Source organism: Panthera onca, chromosome B3, assembly GCF_046562875.1.
Source record: "Panthera onca isolate mPanOnc1 chromosome B3, mPanOnc1 haplotype 2, whole genome shotgun sequence".
Classification (NCBI taxonomy): Eukaryota; Metazoa; Chordata; class Mammalia; order Carnivora; family Felidae; genus Panthera; species Panthera onca.
This window is the reverse complement of record NC_138344.1, coordinates 26,425,110-26,445,713: the sequence shown is the minus strand read 5'-3', so window position 1 is coordinate 26,445,713 and position 20,604 is coordinate 26,425,110. Positions and strand designations below refer to the sequence as shown.

General features: G+C 39.2%; 1 protein-coding gene across 3 annotated transcripts in view; it reads right to left on the bottom strand.

The window, feature by feature from the left end:
* Positions 1-20,604, bottom strand: part of GABRG3 (gamma-aminobutyric acid type A receptor subunit gamma3) — a 736,855-nt gene that overhangs the window by 418,586 nt on the left and 297,665 nt on the right. The gene's annotated exons all lie outside the window — the stretch shown is intronic.

The following is a 20,604-nucleotide window of genomic DNA, read 5'->3' as shown; positions in this document are numbered from 1 at the left end:
CTATTAAGTTTTGGGGAAATTTGTTATGCTGCAATAGGTAACTAATACACTAGATAATTAAGAAAGGCTGAGGAATATGATATGTAGGTTTGTACCAGGAGGACATGCTCATTCATGCAATCAAGTGTAGATTACGTTGATACCATGAGCCATGTACTGAGATATAGCAGTGAACTAAGCAGTCAATCCCTCTCTCTACCTTGCATTCAAGTGTCCATTTACTTGGTAGATAACTCCAGTTATCCTCCAGAATCTCTCATATCTACAGTGATTCCATTTGTATCTGGTCCCAGGCTGACCCCACTTCCTATCTCTTGTGCAGCATGGTGTGGAGGGGCTACCAATTTATCACCAATGGAATGGAAGCAGCTCATGCAGCTTCTGTGTCTTGGACCATAAGCTCCTTCCTCTATGTTTCCCTTTTTCTTGATGCCAGTGGAAACACAGACAGACAGTGACCTACCTAGCTTTACCTATGCAGAATATCATAATGTCCTTGCATATGATGAATCAAAACATGCAAGAAACCTTGGCCCTTGAGTAATTGCATGGAGCAGAGTCACCCCACAGACCTGAAAGATAAATAAAATAAGCCTTTATGTGTTTTAAGCTCTCTGTTATTTGGTTTCTTTATTGCAGCAAGATAGCCTGGACCTTATTGATACAATTTATCATCACAAACTATAGTATATTAAACACATAGTTGAACTAAGCTGTATACAGTTACTCCAAAGAATATCTTCCAAAAATCAAACAGCATCCAAAGATAATATTATTTTTGATTTAGGGGACACACTTCTTTCTGTCACTCTCTCTAGCTTGCCCTTTGTCTATTTTTTATCATCATAGAACAACAGTCAAGAGTCAGTAAACAACAGCCTGTGGGCTAAAATTTAGCCCACCATCTATTTTTGTAAATCAAGTTGTATCAGAACACTGCCATGATGCATTAGTGACATGTGGTCTGTGGCTGGCTGCTTTTGCACAACTGTAGAGGTGAGTAATTGCAAGAATTGACCTAAAATGTTTACTATCTGCTGCTTTACACAAAAAGTCTCAACCCTTGTTGTAGAGTATATGTTTCATTTAAATACTTTGTCAAAGGCCACCTACATTGCTCAGTCGGTTCATGTGTCCAACTTTTGGTTTCGGTTCAGGTCATGATCTCACAGTTTTCATGAATTCGAGCCCCACATCTTGCTGTGTGCTGGCAGCACACAGCCTGCTTGGGACTCTTTTTCTCACTCTCTCTCCCTGCCTTCTCTGCTCATGCTGTCTCTGTCTCTCTCAAAATAAATAAACTCAAAAATACATACATACATACATTGTTGAAAACCCTTTATTGACTCATTATTAAAAACTGCAATGTCTAAAAATTACTTGCCCTGATTCTATTTTGGATAGCCAGTCAGTTTCTTCTGTTACTTTCCTAAAGGAGAAAAAGAAAACATGTAGTCTTCTTATGAAGCACCCTTTCTCCTGATTGACACTGAAGCATGCACCCCCATTCCGTGCTCAGCTGTCATCACAATGGTGGCCGAGATGTTGCTCCATGGGTCCCAGATGCTCTAACTGGTATCCTTCCCTGTCTTAAGGAGCATGATTCAGCCCTTATTCAGCAACCAGACATTCATAAAAAAAGGCTTTTGAAGAGCTTAGAGTAGGTACAATCATAGAAATATCTCTTTGCAGAGGTCTTTAATAATATACACCAGGGATCTTATGTAAATTGAACCATACCCATTAAAGGTAGGTGGAAATTTCAAAGCTAGTTAATGTGATTAAAAAGGGAGGCTTTACTGGCAAACCTTACATGGGTATTATTCCTTTAGACTTCTCTAGAGCCTGTATATGTTCCCTGTCCTCTTTCTCTTTGCACTTGATCTCCTAAGATGCAGCAGGTGGCTGCATCACACCCTGAAAAGTGCATCACCGAGGAAGGTCCCTCTGCCACCTACACATGCCTGCTCTGATACGCAGTTACTAGCAGAGGATTACAGAGGGTTTCTTATTTTCATGCCATGTTTGTGACTGATGCTTGGTTGCATACCTACTGTTACTTTCCTAAGGGAGAAATGCAGTCTTCTTATGAAGTGTCCTTTCTCCTGTATGAGACTGAAACATAAACCTTTCCAGGCTCAATTATCACTGTGTTGGTGGCTGAGATGTTGCCATCTTACCTTCCACCCAACCTTCTTGGTTGCTGCCTCCCCAAGGGTGAGACCTGGGCCTGATTTACCTCCACCTCCAGCACCTGGCACATATCACAACACAGTTCCTAACAAATGACACACACAAGTAGCAAGCAAGTGGGAGCCCAAGTGACTGCCTGAGAGGTACACACAGAGAAATATTTCAGGCAAGAGAGCCAAACACAACTCAAATTCTGGCCCTGCAGGGCTGCAGAACTGAGTCCAGATGTCAGGACCAGAAATTTCAGTGGGCAGGACCATCCAGGAGACTGCTGACTGTGTGGAAGAGCCTTCCTCCCTGTCCTCTCATTCAGCCCCTGGTGACTAGAGGACCTCACCAAACAGGAAGGGAGGGTCTGGGAGCTCAACTCCCTAAGATTACTGTTTCCCCTCTCTGCTCAGGCTCTACTTCAGTAATCATAATACATAAAATGACAATAAAAGAACAAATAAAAACAGTCACCACCATGACCTTGAATTTCCTCTGCCACTTTCTCTTGGGATGACCCATAGTGACCTGCCTCCCAGAAGAATAGCTGTGTTAGTCTATTCTCCTTATATGTTTTGGTATTGGGTAGTGGATTCAAGGTACATCATCTATAAATGGCATTTTTCCTGGCTAAAATTTCTGTGTTGAATGAACAAGGCAACATGACCAGGTGCCAACATGCAATGTGAAAAAAATTGGGATGGCTAAGCCCCATGTCCACACCATCATTTGATCTAAAGGTCAAAGAAAAATTCAATTAGTAGGCATATGAATACATCTTTTTTTGTGGTATTTCCCTCTTGTTAAAGAGATGTTTCTAGATCTTAAGCCCAAATACAGATCATTCATAATATTAGCAGAGAGAAACTGACTCATTTTTCTAAAAGTGTTTTTTTAATTTTCATTATTTTTTTAAACTGCATTGAAGAGATGAAACTGAGAACCTAGAAAAACTAATTGGATAGACTTTGCAAAATAGAGCGCTAGAAGAGAGAACTATACTGGGAGAAAATATTTGAAATGAATAAAAATGAAAACATGACATAGCAAATATGCAGGATGTTTCTAAAGCAGAATTGCTTTTATTATTATTGTGCTCAATGAATTTGTTATTGCACTGTTTATTGCACTGTAGATGATATTAGGAGATCTCAAATCAATAACCTTAGCTTCCACCTTAAGAAATTTGTAAAAGAAGAGCAAATTAAGATGGAAAACAATGAAAATTAATAAAATAAATAAAAAACAGGGAAACAACAGAAAAAAATCGATTAAACCAAAAGGTGGATCTTGGAGATTAATAAAAGTGACAAACCTGTAGCCAGATTAATCAGAAAAGAGAGAAGACACAATTAGTTGTATCAAAAATGAGAGAGGTGACATCACCACAAATTTTGTTAAGAGGAAAATAAGGTAAGATAACTAACAACTTTATGCCAATAAATTGACATCTAATTTGAAGTGGGGAAATTCCTTAAAAGACACAAATGACCAAATTTAAGCCAAGATATAGTTAATCTGAATATATCTGTATCTATTTTGAAATTGATTTTCGATAAAATCCTTTACATAAAAAAATACCCCATGCCTAGATATCTTTGCTGGTGAATTTAATCAATACATAAGTGAAAAAATAAAACCAAATCTATAGAATTAGTTTTACACCAATTATATAAACATCTCCTAGAAAGTTGCAAAGAAGGGAATACTTCCTAATTCATTATATGAGACCAGGATTACTCTAATATCAAAACCAGAAAAAGATGTTGCAAGAAAATTACACAGCAATATTCCTCATGGAAATACATGCACAAACTTCAAACACATGTTTAGTATATAAAATCCAACAATACATTAAAAGCAAAAGGCAGCATTACCAATTGGTGTTTAATCCAAGAATGTAAGGTTAACACCTGGAATGTAATTAGTGTGATTCACCATATTGACATTTAGTTAATATTAACCAAAACATTTAACAACCTAAAAAAGGAATGTAATCATATCAATAGATACAAATAAAGAATGTATCAAAGTACACCTACTCCTGATTAAAAAGAAAAAAAACAAAAAAAATCTCAGTAAACTAGAAATGAAAGACAACTTCCTTAATCTGATAAATGGCATTTTGAAAAATCTTTAAGGTAACATCAGAATTATCAAAGATTGGAAACTTTCCCCCTAAGATCATGAATAGTTTAAGGATATCTGCTATCACCATTTTTACTGAACTTTGTACTGGGGATTCTAGCCAGTGCAATAACACGCATGAAGTAAAGAAATAGGAGACATAGATTGAGCTGGAAAGAGTAAAAGTGTAATTTGTAGATGACATAATTATGTATGGGAGTTATCTAAAAAGCATATGATCAAGGCTGCAGGATACAAGACCAATATAAAAAAATAAATTATATTTTTATATACTAACAATTGGAAATTCAAATTAAAAACAATGCTATTTACACTACCAAAAATAGGAAATAAATGGGTATAAATCTGACAGTAGATGTGAAACACATGTAAACTGAAAACTACAAGGCATTGTTGGGAGAAATTCAAGAAATCTTGAATAAAAAAAATACCACATTTATACTTCAGGAGAGTACACCATAAAAATATGTCAATATTAAGACGTCAGTTCTTCCAATTGATCTTTTTGATGCAAATTGTTTGATGCATTCCTAATAAAAATCCAGTACAATATATATTTTAGAAATTGGCAAACTATTTTCTAAAATTCATGTGGAAATGCAAAGCGCCTATAATAGCCAATATAACTTTGAGAGAGAAAAATAGAAGAACCAAAGTACAGGGCTATAGATCTGATTTCAAAGTTTATTTAAAGCTGTAGTAATCCAGATAGTGCAATAAAGACAAATAAATTGATCAACGGAAGAAGACAGAGTCTATATATAGACCCACACACATGAATAACTGACTTTTGACAGATAAGAAGATAAGAAGACAATACAAGACCATAATCTTTTCAATAAATAGTGTAGAAAGATTGGATATCCAAGTGCAAAAAGAAAAAAAAAGAATTCTGAGCCATACTTCGCACCACATATAAATATTATCTCAAAATGGTCATTCACATAAATGTAAAACCTAAAACTCTAACCTTCAAGAAAAAAACATAGACCTTGGATTTGCTGAAGAGTTTTTAGGTAAAGCTCCAAAAGCATGGTCCATGAAAGAAAAAAACAAGTGGATAAACTGGGTTTCAGCAAAACTAAAAACATCTGCTTTTCAAAGACAGTGTTAAGAAAAGGAAGGACAGGCACAGACTGGGAGAAAACATCTGCAACAGACATATCTGAGAAAGAACGTGTGGCAAAACAAAAGTATTCACTTTTGCTCCTTGAAATACCTACTCCTAATCAGGGCCAGAAAGGTCCCTTAAAATACATATACATTCATGTAACACCCATGCCCAAAGCCTCCACTTCTTCCTTTTGCTCTGGACATGAAGCCCAAACTCTTGAATGGTTCTGGAACCCTGGATACTTTGATGATCATCAACCTGTCTCAGATGCTCATTCTTTACTCTCTAACCATGAGGCTTGCTGGCCTTTCTTGGTGTTTTCAGAAGCCCCTGTGTCTACATTTCTCCACACCTCTATATCCTTCCTCTGCTGTTACCTCCAAATAGAATACTGCCACCTCTTCTTGACCCCAAAAAAGTTTTGTTTACTTCTCAGCTGTCAGCTCAAACCTTGTTCCCCCAAGAGACACTTTTTGACCCTCCACTTGACTGGGACATGGGTTCTCACAGAATCCTGTGCATCTCTTTCCCAGCACTCGTTACCACTGTAACTTATTAAACAGGAATCTGATCAGTGTTTGTCTACTCAACATGGGGACTATGCTTACTATCTCAGCAAGTAGCATCAATCAATATATAAAAATAATTCAGGACACTTGGGTGGCTCAGTCAGTTAAGCTTCTGGTTTCAGCTCAGGTCATTATCCCACAGCTTGTAAGTGTGACCCCACATCAGGCTCTGTTCTGACAGCTCAGGGCTTAGAATCTGCTTCAGATTCTGTGTCTCCTTATTTCTGTTTGTCTCTCTGTCTCTCTCTCATATAAACATGCATTAAAAATTAAATATATATATATACATATATACATATATATATATATATATATATATATATATATATATATAATTCATAAATATTTGTTTAAGGAATCATAACTGAACACCACTGACTTGGTAGAAATGAATGTTAGGCATAGAATTTTGGGTTTATAAGTTTAAAGCAAAAAAAATGATTCTCACAGAGAGATAGAAAGAAAATGGATGTTCTAAATATTTTGGTTTCCATCTGTGCATTTGATGTTCTCATCTGCTCCTAAAATGGCTAACAACAGGCTTCATTTGCTTGTTTGAAAGTGTTTAACAAGTTCAAATCTCTTAATGTGGGGAAATATCCAAGTATCAGTCCTGGCATAATTTCTGTCACAGACTCAATAGTTCCTAGAAATTAAGACTTGGTGACTTGAGCAAAACAACATCATACATATCAGATTAATTTCTTGGGACTCACTACAGCTTAAAGATGACTGACCATTTGGGTTGAGATCAATATGTCACTAAACTCAGGAAAACAAGAATCTAGCTATGACACCCCCATTTCAGTGCTGAATTCAAATCACCTCCATTTCTCATCAGTGTTCCTTTGGGGAAGTTTATGGTCACTGTCCATCTGTCACTATTGACACAACCCTGGCACACTGTGCTCTCTATGACATCTCCTGGCTTTGATGTAAGTGGGCTCTGACAATTTCATTTTCAAAGAGGAATTCACTTAATATATATCCTTGACTATAATGAGAATGAGAGCCCAGTTGATTCAAAATTAGTAGCTCTCACCTGTGCCAAATTGATGTAATAATCAATTGAGGAAATGTGTGTTTCTTTGTGTAGAAAATAGCACTGGGCATAATGAGGAGAGAAAAGACATATAATTTAGTGGACTCTATATTTTCTCAAAATTATTTTCTAATTTTAAAAAGAGGAAATACATGTTTCTTTTGTGTAGAAAATGGCACAAGGCAGAATGAAGGGATAGAGAGAAGACATATAATTTAGTGGACTCTATTTTCTCAAAATTATTGGCATATTTTAAAAAGAATGTTTATTAAATTGATTTCTTAGTAAGTCACTTTTAGTTCTTTTGGTTCTTTTGGTTCTTCATGTGAATCCCTAGAAAGTTCCCAAATTGTTGAAGGTAATACTTAAATCAGGAAAGGACATTTGTCCCATCTCAAATAATTAAGAATGTCAAACATGTGAGTACAATTTGTAAATATCCTCAAGACTCCAGTGGGAGTCTACTATAGATAATGGGGCAGGGAGGAAAAGGAGTTAACTAGTTGTCACCTCCCTAACCAGAGAGAACTAGATCCCAAAAGGAAATCACTCATGTTATAGAGACTGTGGAGAGTCATTAAGACCCATTATGGATCAACAGAGCCTACTGAAACCTTACTTTGAAAATAGCATTCTTACAATTTAGTATTATGGAAATAGTTCTGGGTAAAGGCACCCAGCATCATGGGGTAGAAGATTCTACTGACTACCTGCAGCTTTGATCACAAAAGAGAAAACAGATAACTAATGGAAGAGTCCCTTTAAATTCTGAGATGCTCCTTCCTCTTGCCTGACAGACATTATATTTTCCCTCCCTTGAAAGACACACTGGTCTCTGGTCACTGTGTACATAGGATGCACAAATATGGGGTTTTTATCATTTCATTCTTCTCTAACATAGGAAGTTTGGAAAGGGAAGAATTAATGTCTGTAAGGTGGTCTCAAAAATGAGTTCTGGTTTGCTATATAATCATGAAAAAGGCAAGATTCTCATGGATCTCTTGGGAAAAAGAGAGAAGCAATAATTAAAAAAAAAACCAGACATTTTCTAAAGCGAATTTGAATATAAGACACAGGTTTGCAAACCCAAGTGATCCATGGGAAATATAGGGAAAATTGTATTATTGGTCTCAATTCACAATACATAAATTTAGAGAATTAAAAAATATAGACCCTAAATGTAGTCACTCATATAATGGAGGGTTTTTACTTAAATGGAAATGTGACAATCTCATAGCATGCTTTTTTGTGAAGTCAAATAAATTTTTCAATAATTTTGCAAGTTAAGAAGGTGTTCCAGCAGATTAAATACACCAGGAATAGTTTTATATAAAGAGTAAATGAAAGAGAGAGGTAGTTTTTACTTATAAGTAAGTCTCTATAAACTAAAATGTCAATGTTATAAGTGTAAAATATATTCAGTTATATGCATTTGATACACTTATTTAGTTATTATCTATTTTTCTATTTATTTATTTATTTATTTACTTACTTACTTACCTACTTAAAGAGAGAGACAGCACAACCAGGGAAGAGGCAGAGAGGTTGGGAGAGAGATAATCTCAAGCAGGCTCCATGCTTAGTGCAGAGCCCAACACGTGGCTGGATCTCACAACTGTGAGACCATGACCTGAGCTGAAATCAAGAGTCAAATACTTAACTGACTGTGCCACCTAGGTGCCCTGTATACTTATTTAATTAAACTCACATATATGAATAAACAGAAAAATATCAGAAGGGTATTTGATGGGGACCAATAGTTCCCTGCCCATCTCCCCAACCCAAATACCCTCTACCTTGAGCAGAAGCAAGTGGGGAGGTAAGTGAAGGAGTGTTAATTTTTTCGACTTTTTCTTATCCAAGTGGTTAATTCCAGATCTCTAGATAATGCTTTACCACTGAAACACGTATTGATTTACCAATTCTAGACTCCAGTATATGAAAAGTAACTCTCCTAATATGCCTCTAAGATTGTTACTACTTCCTACAATGGTTACATTTGTAACTTTAAATCATCTACTCCTATATGTTTCCTTCTACAGATAGGAGATCTTGATTCACAACGTTATTGAATAACTTATTCTCCCATCCTTCCCTCTCATCTCTCAGCTCCTAATTTCTGTCATCTATAAACACAAAGTATGCATGCCAATTTTAAAAGTTAAATATCAATAGTTGAAAATCAGTACATAATTTGCACTAGTATTTTTACCACAGAGATAGGTTGGGTATTATTATGTCCTCTGATTTATGCACATCTTGTGGCTTTTTTCATAATTAGTTTTCTTCTACCTTGTTCTCTTGGCCCATATTATGCTTTGTCCAGTGCCCTTGTTCCTGATCTCCCACCACCTCAGTCCATTTGAACTGATGCTTTCTACAGAGTATCACCACAGCATTGTCTTTGAACCCTCTTCACCCATCTCCCACTTTGGGGTCCTTATTTCCTGGATACAGTATCTTTATTCAAATTGGGTTTACCTGTTTTCTGGAAGGAGGAAAACTCTCTGACTCCTTCACATGTACAAATATCTTTATTTTACCATCACACATGTATGGATTAAATTGTGTTCCTCAAAAACTCATATGTTGAAGCTTTAACCTCCAAAGTGACAATATTTGGAGACAGGTAGTGAAGAGATTATTAAGGTTAAATGAGATCATAGGATGGGGCCCTAATCCAATAGGATAATGACCTTATAACAAAAGGAGGAAGAGATTGCGAAAGAAGATGGCAGCATAGGAGGACGCTGGGCTCACCGCGCGTCCTGCTGATCACTTAGATTCAACCTACACCTGCCTAAATAACCCAGAAAACCACCAGAAGTCTAGCAGAATGGAGTCTCCTGAGCCAAGCCCAGACGAGAGGCCCACAGAAGAGGGTAGGAAGGGCAGAGAGGCGGTGCGTGCTCCACGGACTGGTGGGAGGGAGCCCGGGTGGAGGGGTGGCCCGCCAGCCAAGCAGAGCCCCTGAGTCTGGCTGGCAAAAGCGGAGGGGCCGGACGGAGTGTGTTCCGACAGCAAGCGTGACTTAGCATCTGGGAGGTCATAAGTGAACAGCTCTGCTCAGAAAGCAGGAAGGCTGGAGGACAAAGGGAGGGAGAGTTGCTGAGCCCCAGGAAGACAGAGCTCAGTTTGGTGGGGAACAAAGGCGCTAGCCAGAGCCATCTCCCTCGCCATCCCCCAGCCAAAATCCCAAAGGGAACCGGTTCCTGCCAGGGAATTTGCTTGCTCCACGCAAACACCCAATGCTGTGCTTCTGTGGAGCCACCCCTCTGGCAGCAGGTCTGACTCCTTCCCACTGCCACAGGGCCTCTCCTGAAGTGGATCACCTAAGGAGAAGCGAGCTAAGCCTGCCCCTCCTACCCCCGTGCACCTTGCCTAACCACTCCAGCTAATATGCCAGATGCCCAGCACTACAAGCCTGACAGTGTGCAAGTAGCCCAGACAGGCCATGCCATCCCACAGTGAATCCCACCCCTAGGAGAGGGGAAGAGAAGGCACACACCAGTCTGACTGTGGCCCCAGTGGTGGGCTGGGGGAAGAAGTCAGGTCTGACTGCAGCCACACCCACCAACTCCAGTTATACACCACAGCACAGGGGAAGTGCCCTGCAGGTCCGCACCACTCCAGAAACTATCCAAAATGACCAAACGGAAGAACTCCCCTCAAAAGAATCTCCAGGAAATAACAACAGCTAATGAACTGATCAAAAGGATTTAAATAATAAAACAGAAAGTGAATTTAGAATAATAGTCATAAAATTAATCGCTGGGCTTGAAAACAGTATACAGGACAGCAGAGAATCTCTTGCCACAGAGATCAAGGGACTAAGGAACAGTCACGAGAGCTGAAAAACGCTTTAAACGAGATGCAAAATAAAATGGAAATGACGACGGCTCAGATTGAAGAAGCAGAGGAAAGAATAGGTGAACTAGAAGATAAAATTATGGAAAAAGAGGAAGCTGAGAAAAAGAGAGATAAAAAAAATCCAGGAGTATGAGGGGAAAATTAGAGAACTAAGTGATACACTAAAAAGAAATAATCGACGCATAATTGGTATCCCAGGGGAGGAAGAGAGAGGGAAAGGTGCTGAAGGGGTACTTGAAGAAATTATAGCTGAGAACTTCCCTGAACTGGGGAAGGAAAAAGGCATTGAAATCCAAAAGGCACAGAGAACTCCCTTCAGACGTAACTTGAATCGATCTTCTGCACGACATATTATAGTGAAACTGGCAAAATACAAGGATAAAGAGAAAATTCTGAAAGCAGCAAGGGATAAACGTGCCCTCACATATAAAGGGAGACCTATAAGACTCGTGACTGATCTCTCTTTTGAAACTTAGGAGGCCAGAAAGGATTGGCAGGAGATCTTCAATGTGTTGAACAGAAAAAATATGCAGCTGAGAATCCTTTATCCAGCAAGTCTGTCATTTAGAATAGAAGGAGAGATAAAGGTCTTCCCAAAACAAACAAAAACTGAAGGAATTTGTCACCACTAAACCAGCCCTACAAGAGATCCTAAGGGGAATCCTGTGAGACAAAGTACCACAGACATCGCTACAAGCATAAAACATACAGACATCACAATGACTCGAAACCCGTATCTTTCTATAATAACATTGAATGTAAATGGATTAAATGCACCAACCAAAAGACATAGGGTATCAGAATGGATAAAAAAACAAGACCCATCTATTTGCTGTCTACAAGAGACTCATTTTATTTTAATTTTTTATAATTTTTTAACGTTTTTATTTTATTTTTGAGACAGGGAGAGACAGAGCATGAACAGGGGCGGGTCAGAGAGGGAGACACAGAATCTGAAACAGGCTCCAGGCTCTGAACTGTCAGCACAGAGCCCGACGCGGGGCTTGAACTCACGGACCGCGAGATCATGACCTGAGCCAAAGTTGGACGCTTCACCGACTGAGCCACCCAGGCGCCCCAAGAGACTCATTTGAGACCTGAGGACACCTTTAGATTGAGAGTGAAGGGATGGAGAACTTTTTATCATGCTACTAGAAGCCAAAAGAAAGCTGGAGTAGCCATACTTATATCAGACAAACTAGACTTTAAATTAAAGGCTGTAACAAGAGATGAAGAAGGGCATTATATAATAATTACAGGGTCTCTCCATCAGGAAGACCTAACAATTATAAATGTGTATGCGCCGAATACCAGAGCCCCCAAATATATAAAACAATTACTCATAAACATAAGCAACCTTATTGATAAGAATGTGGTAATTGCAGGGGATTTTAACACTCCATTTACAGAAATGGATAGATCATCTAGACACACGGTCAATAAAGAAACAAGGGCCCTGATGATACATTGGATCAGATGGACTTGACAGATATATTTAGAACTCTGCATCCCAAAGCAACAGAATGTACTTTCTTCTCGATTGCACATGGAACATTTTCCAAGATAGATCACATACTGGGTCACAAAACAGCGCTTCATAAGTTTACAAGAATTGAGATCATACCATGCACACTTTCAGACCACAATGCTAGGAAGCTTGAAATCAACCACAGGAAAATGTCTGGAAAACCTCCAAAAGCATGGAGGTTAAAGAACACCGTACTAAAGAATGAATGGGTCAACCAGGCAATTAGAGAAGAAATTAAAAAATATATGGAAACAAACGAAAATGAAAATACAACAATCCAAACGCTTTGGGATGCAGCGAAGGCAGTCCTGAGAGGAAAACACATTGCTATCCAGGCCTGTCTCAAGAAACAAGAAAAATCCCAAATAAAAATCTAACAGCACACCTAAAGGAAATAGAAGCAGAACAGCAAAGGCAGCCTAAACCCAGCAGAAGAAGAGAAGTAATAAATATCAGAACAGAAATAAACAATATAGAATCTGAAAAACTGTAGAGCAGATCAACGAAACCAAGAGTTGGTTTTTTGAAAAAAATAAACAAAATTGATAACCCTCTAGCCAGGCTTCTCAAAAAGAAAATGGAGATGACCCAAATAGGTAAAATCATGAATGAACATGGAATTATTACAACCAATCCCTCAGAGATACAAACAATTATCAGGGAATACTATGAAAAATTATATGCCAACAAATTGGACAACATGGAAGAAATGGAAAAATTCCTAAACACCCACACTCTTCCAAGACTCAATCAGGAGGAAATAGAAAGCTTGAACAGACCCATAACCAGCAAAGAAATTGAATCAGTTATCAAAAATCTCCCAACAAATAAGAGTCCAGGACCAGATGGCTTCCCAGGGGAGTTCTACCAGACGTTTAAAGCAGAGATAAAACCTATCTTTCTCAAGCTATTCCAAGAAATAGAAAGGGAAGGAAAACTTCCAGACTCATTCTATGAAGCCAGTTTTACTTTGATTCCTAAACCAGACAGAGACCCAGTAAAAAAAAGAGAACTACAAGCCAATATCCCTGACGAATATGGATGCAAAAATTCTCAATAAGATACTAGCAAATCGAATTCAACAGCATATAAAAAGAATTATTCACCATGATTAAGTGGGATTCATTCCTGGGATGCAGGGCTGGTTCAACATTTGCAAATCAAACAACGTGATACATCACATTAATAAAAGAAAAGATAAGAACCATATGATCCTGTCAATCGATGCAGAAAAGGCCTTTGACAAAATTCAGCACCCTTTCTTAATAAAAACCCTTGAGAAAGTCGGGATAGAAGGAACATTATTAAAGATCATAAAAGCCATTTATGAAAAGACCACAGCTAACATCATCCTCAATGGGGAAAAACTGAGCTTTTTCCCTGAGATCAGGAACACGACATGGATGCCCACTCTCACCGCTGTTGTTTAACATAGTGTTGGAAGTTCTAGCATCAGCAATCAAACAACAAAAGGAAATGAAAGGCATCAAAATTAGCAAAGATGAAGTCAAGCTTTCCCTTTTTGCAGATGACATGATACTATACATGGAAAATCCGATAGACTCCACCAAAAGTCTGCTAGAACTGATACATGAATTCAGCAAAGTTGCAGGATACAAAATCAATGTACAGAAATCAGTTGCATTCTTATACACTAATAATGAAGCAACAGAAAGACAAATAAAGAAACTGATTCCATTCACAATTGCACCAAGAAGCATAAAATACCTAGGAATAAACCTAACCAAAGATGTAAAAGATCTGTATGCTGAAAAGTATAGAAAGCTTATGAAGGTAATTGAAGAAGATATAAAGAAATGGAAAGACATTCCCTGCTCATGGATTGGAAGAATAAATATTGTCAAAATGTCAATACTATGCAAAGCTATCTACACATTCAATGCAATCCCAATCAAAATTGCACCAGCATTCTTCTCGAAACTAGAACAAGCAATCCTAAAATTCATATGGAACCACAAAAGGCCCCGGATAGCCAAAGTAATTTTGAAAAAGAAGACCAAAGCAGGAGGCATCACAATCCCAGACTTTAGCCTCTACTACAAAGCTGTCATCATCAGGACAGCATGGTACTGGCACAAAAACAGACACATAGACCAATGGAATAGAATAGAAACCCCAGAACTAGACCCACAAACGTATGGCCAACTAATCTTTGACAAAGCAGGAAAGAACATCCAATGGAAAAAAGACATTCTGTTTAACAAATGGTGCTGGGAGAACTGGACAGCAACATGCAGAAGGTTGAAACTAGACCACTTTCTCACACCATTCACAAAAATAAACTCAAAATGGATAAAGGACCTGAATGTGAGACAGGAAACCATCAAAACCTTAGAGGAGAAAGCAGGAAAAGACCTCTCTGACCTCAGCCGTAGCAATCTCTTACTCGACACATCCCCAAAGGCAAGGGAATTAAATGCAAAAACGAATTACCTACACCTTATGAAGATAAAAAGCTTCTGCACAGCAAAGGAAACAACCAACAAAACTAAAAGGCAACCAACGGAATGGGAAAAGATATTTGCAAATGACATATCAGACAAAGGGCTAGTATCCAAACTCTATGAAGAGCTCACCAAACTCCACACCCGAAAAACAAATAACCCAGTGAAGAAATGGGCAGAAAACATGAATAGACACTTCTCTAAAGAAGACATCCGGATGGCCAACAGGCACATGAAAAGATGTTCAACGTCGCTCCTTATCAGGGAAATACAAATCAAAACCACACTCACATATCACCTCACGCCAGTCAGAGTGGCCAAAATGAACAAATCAGGAGACTATAGATGCTGGAGAGGATGTGGAGAAACGGGAACCCTCTTGCACTGTTGGTGGGAATGCAAATTGGTGCAGCCGCTCTGGAAAGCAGTGTGGAGGTTCCTCAGAAAATTAAAAAGAGACCTACCCTACGACCCAGCAGTAGCACTGCTAGGAATTTACCCAAGGGATACAGGAGTACTGATGCATAGGATCACTTGTACCCCAATGTTTATAGCAGCACTCTCAACAATAGCCAAATTATGGAAAGAGCCTAAATGTCCATCAACTGATGAATGGATAAAGAAATTGTGGTTTATATACACAATATCAATAAGAAAGATATATACACATGGCGATAAGAAAGAACGAAACATGGCCCTTTGTAGCAATGTGGATGGAACTGGAAAGTGTGATGCTAAGTGAAATAAGCCATACAGAGAAAGACAGATACCATATGGTTTCACTCTTATGTGGATCCTGAGAAACTTAACAGAAACCCATGGGGGAGGGGAAGGAAAAAAAAAAGAGGTTAGAGTGGGAGAGAGCCAAAGCATAAGAGACTCTTAAAAACTAAGAACAAACTGACGGTTGATTGGGGGTGGGAGGGAGGGGAGGGTGGGTGATACCCATATTGAGGAGGGCACCTTTTGGGATGAGCACTGGGTGTTGTATGGAAACCAATCTGACAATAAATTTCATATATTGAAAAAAAAGAAAAAGAAAAGGAGGAAGAGATGTTAGGAATGTACACTCAGAGAAAAGGGCATGTGAGACCATAGCAAGAAGGTGGCCATCTTCAATTTAATGAGAGAAGTCTCAGGAAAAATCATTCTTGAAATCCCGGCCTCCAGAACTTTGAGTAAATACATTTCTGTTGTTTAAGCCATGCAGTCTGTGCTATTTTGTTATGGCAAATCTAGCAGACATGGTTATCCATTTAAATTTACATGGAAGGCAATAGAAGATCCTTTGCCTTACGGCTAGCAAGACTTAGAAGAAGGAGGGATAAACATTAGTGTAAGCAGACAGATGTCCAAATAGAAAAATGCACAGGGCTGTACTCAGGGACCCCGCCTCTCATTGCCTCCCTGTTCAACTTTCTTGAAGAAGAGCTTTTGGGTGTTCTCTTGTAGCATACACCTGACTTCCATTGGGGTGCTCCTAGGGACAGGGAATGTGATTCTCTGTGCAGCTCAGTGGTGGCTGCTTCCTGCCTCATATATCTAAGGGCTGGGTATCTTCCAGTCCTGTAGGACCAGCATGGCTCTCTTCTACAGCCTCTCAGTGGACTTTGAGCTGCAGTTTCTCCATACAGATTCCCACTCATCCACCTGTTCCAAGGTTCCAAGGTATTTCCCATCACTCATAATGAAGACCCTCCTCTCATGTCTTCATTGTAAAATGTGCCATTTTGTTCGTCAGTCTCATGAAAATGGGAATAAGGCAGATGATGGGGTAGTTCCCAATCAGTCCCAGGGAAAGACTTGCTGGCAATTTAACCCCCAAAAGGTAGAGGAGAGTCTTTGAGCTTACCTCTGACTTTCAATGGTAAGATTTGAAGGGCTGGAACTTGAAGTGGTGGGACCATGCTGTCTTAGAATTTGGGAAAGTAAAGAAAAGAATCATATCATAGGCAGGTGTATTCCCAAGGTGTTGGGCAATAGAAGAGTCTGGAAGTTAATGATTGCCTATAACAAAAGAAAAAGAAAAACAACGTTCTGCAGAAATCCCTCTGCTGTATTTGCACTATCTAAGGTCATCTTTAAAAGAAAAGGAAAGTAGGAGGACGCTAGGCTCACCGTGTCCTGCTGATCACTTAGATTCCACTCACATCTGCCTAAATAACCCAGAAAATAGCCAGAAGACTAGCAGAACAGACTCTCCAGAGCCAAGCATAGACAAGAGGCCCACAGAAGAGGGTAGGAAGGTCAGAGAGGTGGTGCACGCTACCGGACTGGCAGGAGGGACCCAGGGCGGTGGAGCAGCAGCCCACCCAGCAAGGCAGAGTCCCTGAGTATGGCTTGCAAAAGTGAGGGGCCAGATGGAGTGAGTTCTGACAGCCAGCGGGACTTAACATCTGGAATGGTATAAGTCAATAGCTCTGTTCAGAGAGAGGGAAGGCTAGAGAACAATGGGAGTGAGAGTTGTTGAGCCCTGGAAGACAGAGCTCAGCTCAGGGGGGAACAAAAGTGCTGGCGAGCACCATTTCCCTCGCCCATCCCCCAGCCAAAATCCCAAAGGGAACCAGTTCATGACAGGGAACTTGCTTGCACCGCCCAAACACCCAACGCTGTGCTTCTGTGGATCCATCCCTCTGACGGATCTGCCTTCCTCCCAGTGTTGCAGGCCCCCTCACACAGCAGGCCACCAAAGGCAAAGTGAAATGAGCCTGCCCCTCCCACCCCTGTGCACCTTGTGGATCCATCCCAGCAAATATACCAGATCTCATAGAAGCAGCACCACAAGCCTGGCAGTGTGCAAGTAGCCTAGACAGGGGCCACACCACTCCACAGTGAGTCCTGCCCCAGGGAGAGGGGAAGATAAGGTACACACCAGTCTGACTGTGGTCCCAGTGGTGGGCTAAGGGCTGACATCAGGTCTGACTGCTGCCCCACCGACCAGCACAAGTAACTCCAGACAGAACAATGGAACAGCCCTGCAGTTCCACACCACTCCAGGGACTATCCAAAATGACGAAACGGAATCCCTCTCAAAAGAAACTCCAGGAAGTAGCGACAGCTAACGAACTGATCAAAAACTATTTAAACAATATAACGGAAAAAAATTTAAAGTAATAGTTATAAAATTAATCGCTGGGCTTGAAAACAGTATAGAGGACAGTAGAGAATCTATTGCTACAGAGATCAAGGGACAAAGAAACAGTCAGGAAAAGCTAAAAAATGCTATAAATGAGGTGCAAAATAAAATGGAGGTGACCACAGCTTGGATTGAAGAGGAAGAGGAAAGAATAGGTGAATTAGAAGATAAAATTAAGGAAAAAGAGGAAGCTGAGAAAAAGAGAGATAAAAAAAATCCAGGAGTATGAGGGGAGAATTAGAGAATTAAGTGATGCGATGAAATGCAATAACTTATGTATAATAGGGATTCCAGAGGAGGAAAAGAGACAGAAAGGGGCTGAAGGTGTACTTGAACAAATCATAGCTGAGAATTTCCCTGATCTGGGGAAGGAAAAAGGCATTGAAATCCAAGAGGCACAGAGAACTCCCTTCAGACGTAACTTGAATTGATCTTCTGCACAACATATCATAGTGAAACTGGCAAAATACAAGTATAAAGAGAAAATTCTGAAAGCAGCTAGGGATACACACGCTCTAACAGATACAGGGAGACCGATAACACTACTGATGGATCCATCTACTGAAACTTGGCAGGCCAGAAAGGAATGGCAGGAAATCTTCAATGTGATGAACAGAAAAAAAAATATGCAGCTGAGAATCCTTTATCCAGCAAGTCTGTCATTTAGAATAGAAGGAGAGATAAAGGTCTTCCCAAACAAACAAAACTGAAGGAATTCATCACCACTAAGCCAGCCCTACAAGAGATCCTAAGGGGGATACTGTGAGTGAAATATTGCAAAGACCACAAAGCACCAGAGACATCACTACAAGCATGAAACCTACAGACATCACAATGACTCTAAACCCATATCTTTCTATAACAACACTGAATTTAAATGGACTAAATGCGCCAACCAAAAGACATTGGGTATCAGAATGGATAAAAAAGACAAGACCCATACATTTGCTGTCTACAAGAGTTCATTTTAGACCTGAGGACACCTTCAGATTGAAAGTGAGGGGATGGAGAACTATCTATCATGCTACTGGAAGCCAAAAGAAAGCTGGAGTAGCCATACTTATATCAGACAAACTAGACTTTAAATTAAAGGCTGTAACAAGAGATGAAGAAGGGAATTATATAATAATTACAGGGTCCATCCATCAAGAAGAGCTAACAATTATAAATGTCTATGTGCCGAATACAGAAGCCCCAAAATATATAAAACAATTACTCACAAACATAAGCAAACTTATTGACAAGAATGTGGTAATTGCAGGGGACTTTAACCCCACTTACAACAATGGATAGATCATCTAGACACAGGATCAATAAAGAAACAAGAGCCCTGAATGATACATTGGATCAGATGGACTTGACAGATATATTTAGAACTCTGCATTCCAAAGCAACAGAATGTACTTTCTTCTCGAGTGCACATGGAACATTTTCCAAGATAGATCACATACTGGGCACAAAACAGCCCTTCATAAGTATACAAAATTGAGATTATACCATGCACACTTTCAGACCACAATGCTATGAAGCTTGAAATCAACCACAGGAAAAAGTCTGGAAAACCTCCAAAAGCATGGAGGTTAAAGGACACCCTAGTAAAGAATGAATGGCTCAACCAGGCAATTAGAGAAGAAATTAAAAAATATATGGAAACAAATTAAAATGAAAATAAAACAATCCAAATGCTTTGGGATGCAGCGAAGGCAGTCCTGAGAGGAAATACATTGCAATCCAGGCCTATCTCAAGAAACATGAAAAATCCCAAATACAAATCTAACAGCACACCTAAAGGAAATAGAAGCAGAACAGCAAAGACACCCCAAACCCATCAGAAGAAGAGAAATAATAAAGACCAGAGCATAAATAAACAATATACAATCTAAAAAATCTGTAGAGCACATCAATGAAACCAAGAGTTGGTTTTTTGAAAAAATAAACAAAATTGATAACCCTCTAGCCAGGTTTATCAAAAAGAAATGGGAGATGACCCAAATAGATAAAATCATGAATGAAAATGGAATTATTACAACCAATCCCTCAGAGATACAAGCAATTATCAGGGAATACTATGAAAAATTATATGCCAACAAACTGGACAACCTGGAAGAAATGGACAAATTCCTAAACACCCACACACTTCCAAAACTCCAACAGGAAGAAAGAGAAAACTTGAACAGACCCATAACCAGTGAGGAAATTGAATCATTTATCAAAAATCTCCCAACAAATAGGAATCCAGGACCAGATGGCTTCCCAGGGGAGTTCTACCAGACATTTAAAGCTGAGATAATACCTAGCTTTCTCCAGCTTTTCCAAAAAATAGAAAGGGAAGGAAAACTTCCAGACTCATTCTATGAATCCAGCATTACTTTGATTCCTAAACCAGACAGAGACCCAGAAAAAAAAAAAAAAAAGAACTACAAGCCAATATCCCTGATGAATATGGATGCAAAAATTCTCAAGAAGATACTAGCAAATTGAACTCAACAGCATATAAAAAGAATTATACACCATGATCAAGTGGGAGTCATTCTTCGGCTGCAGGGCTGGT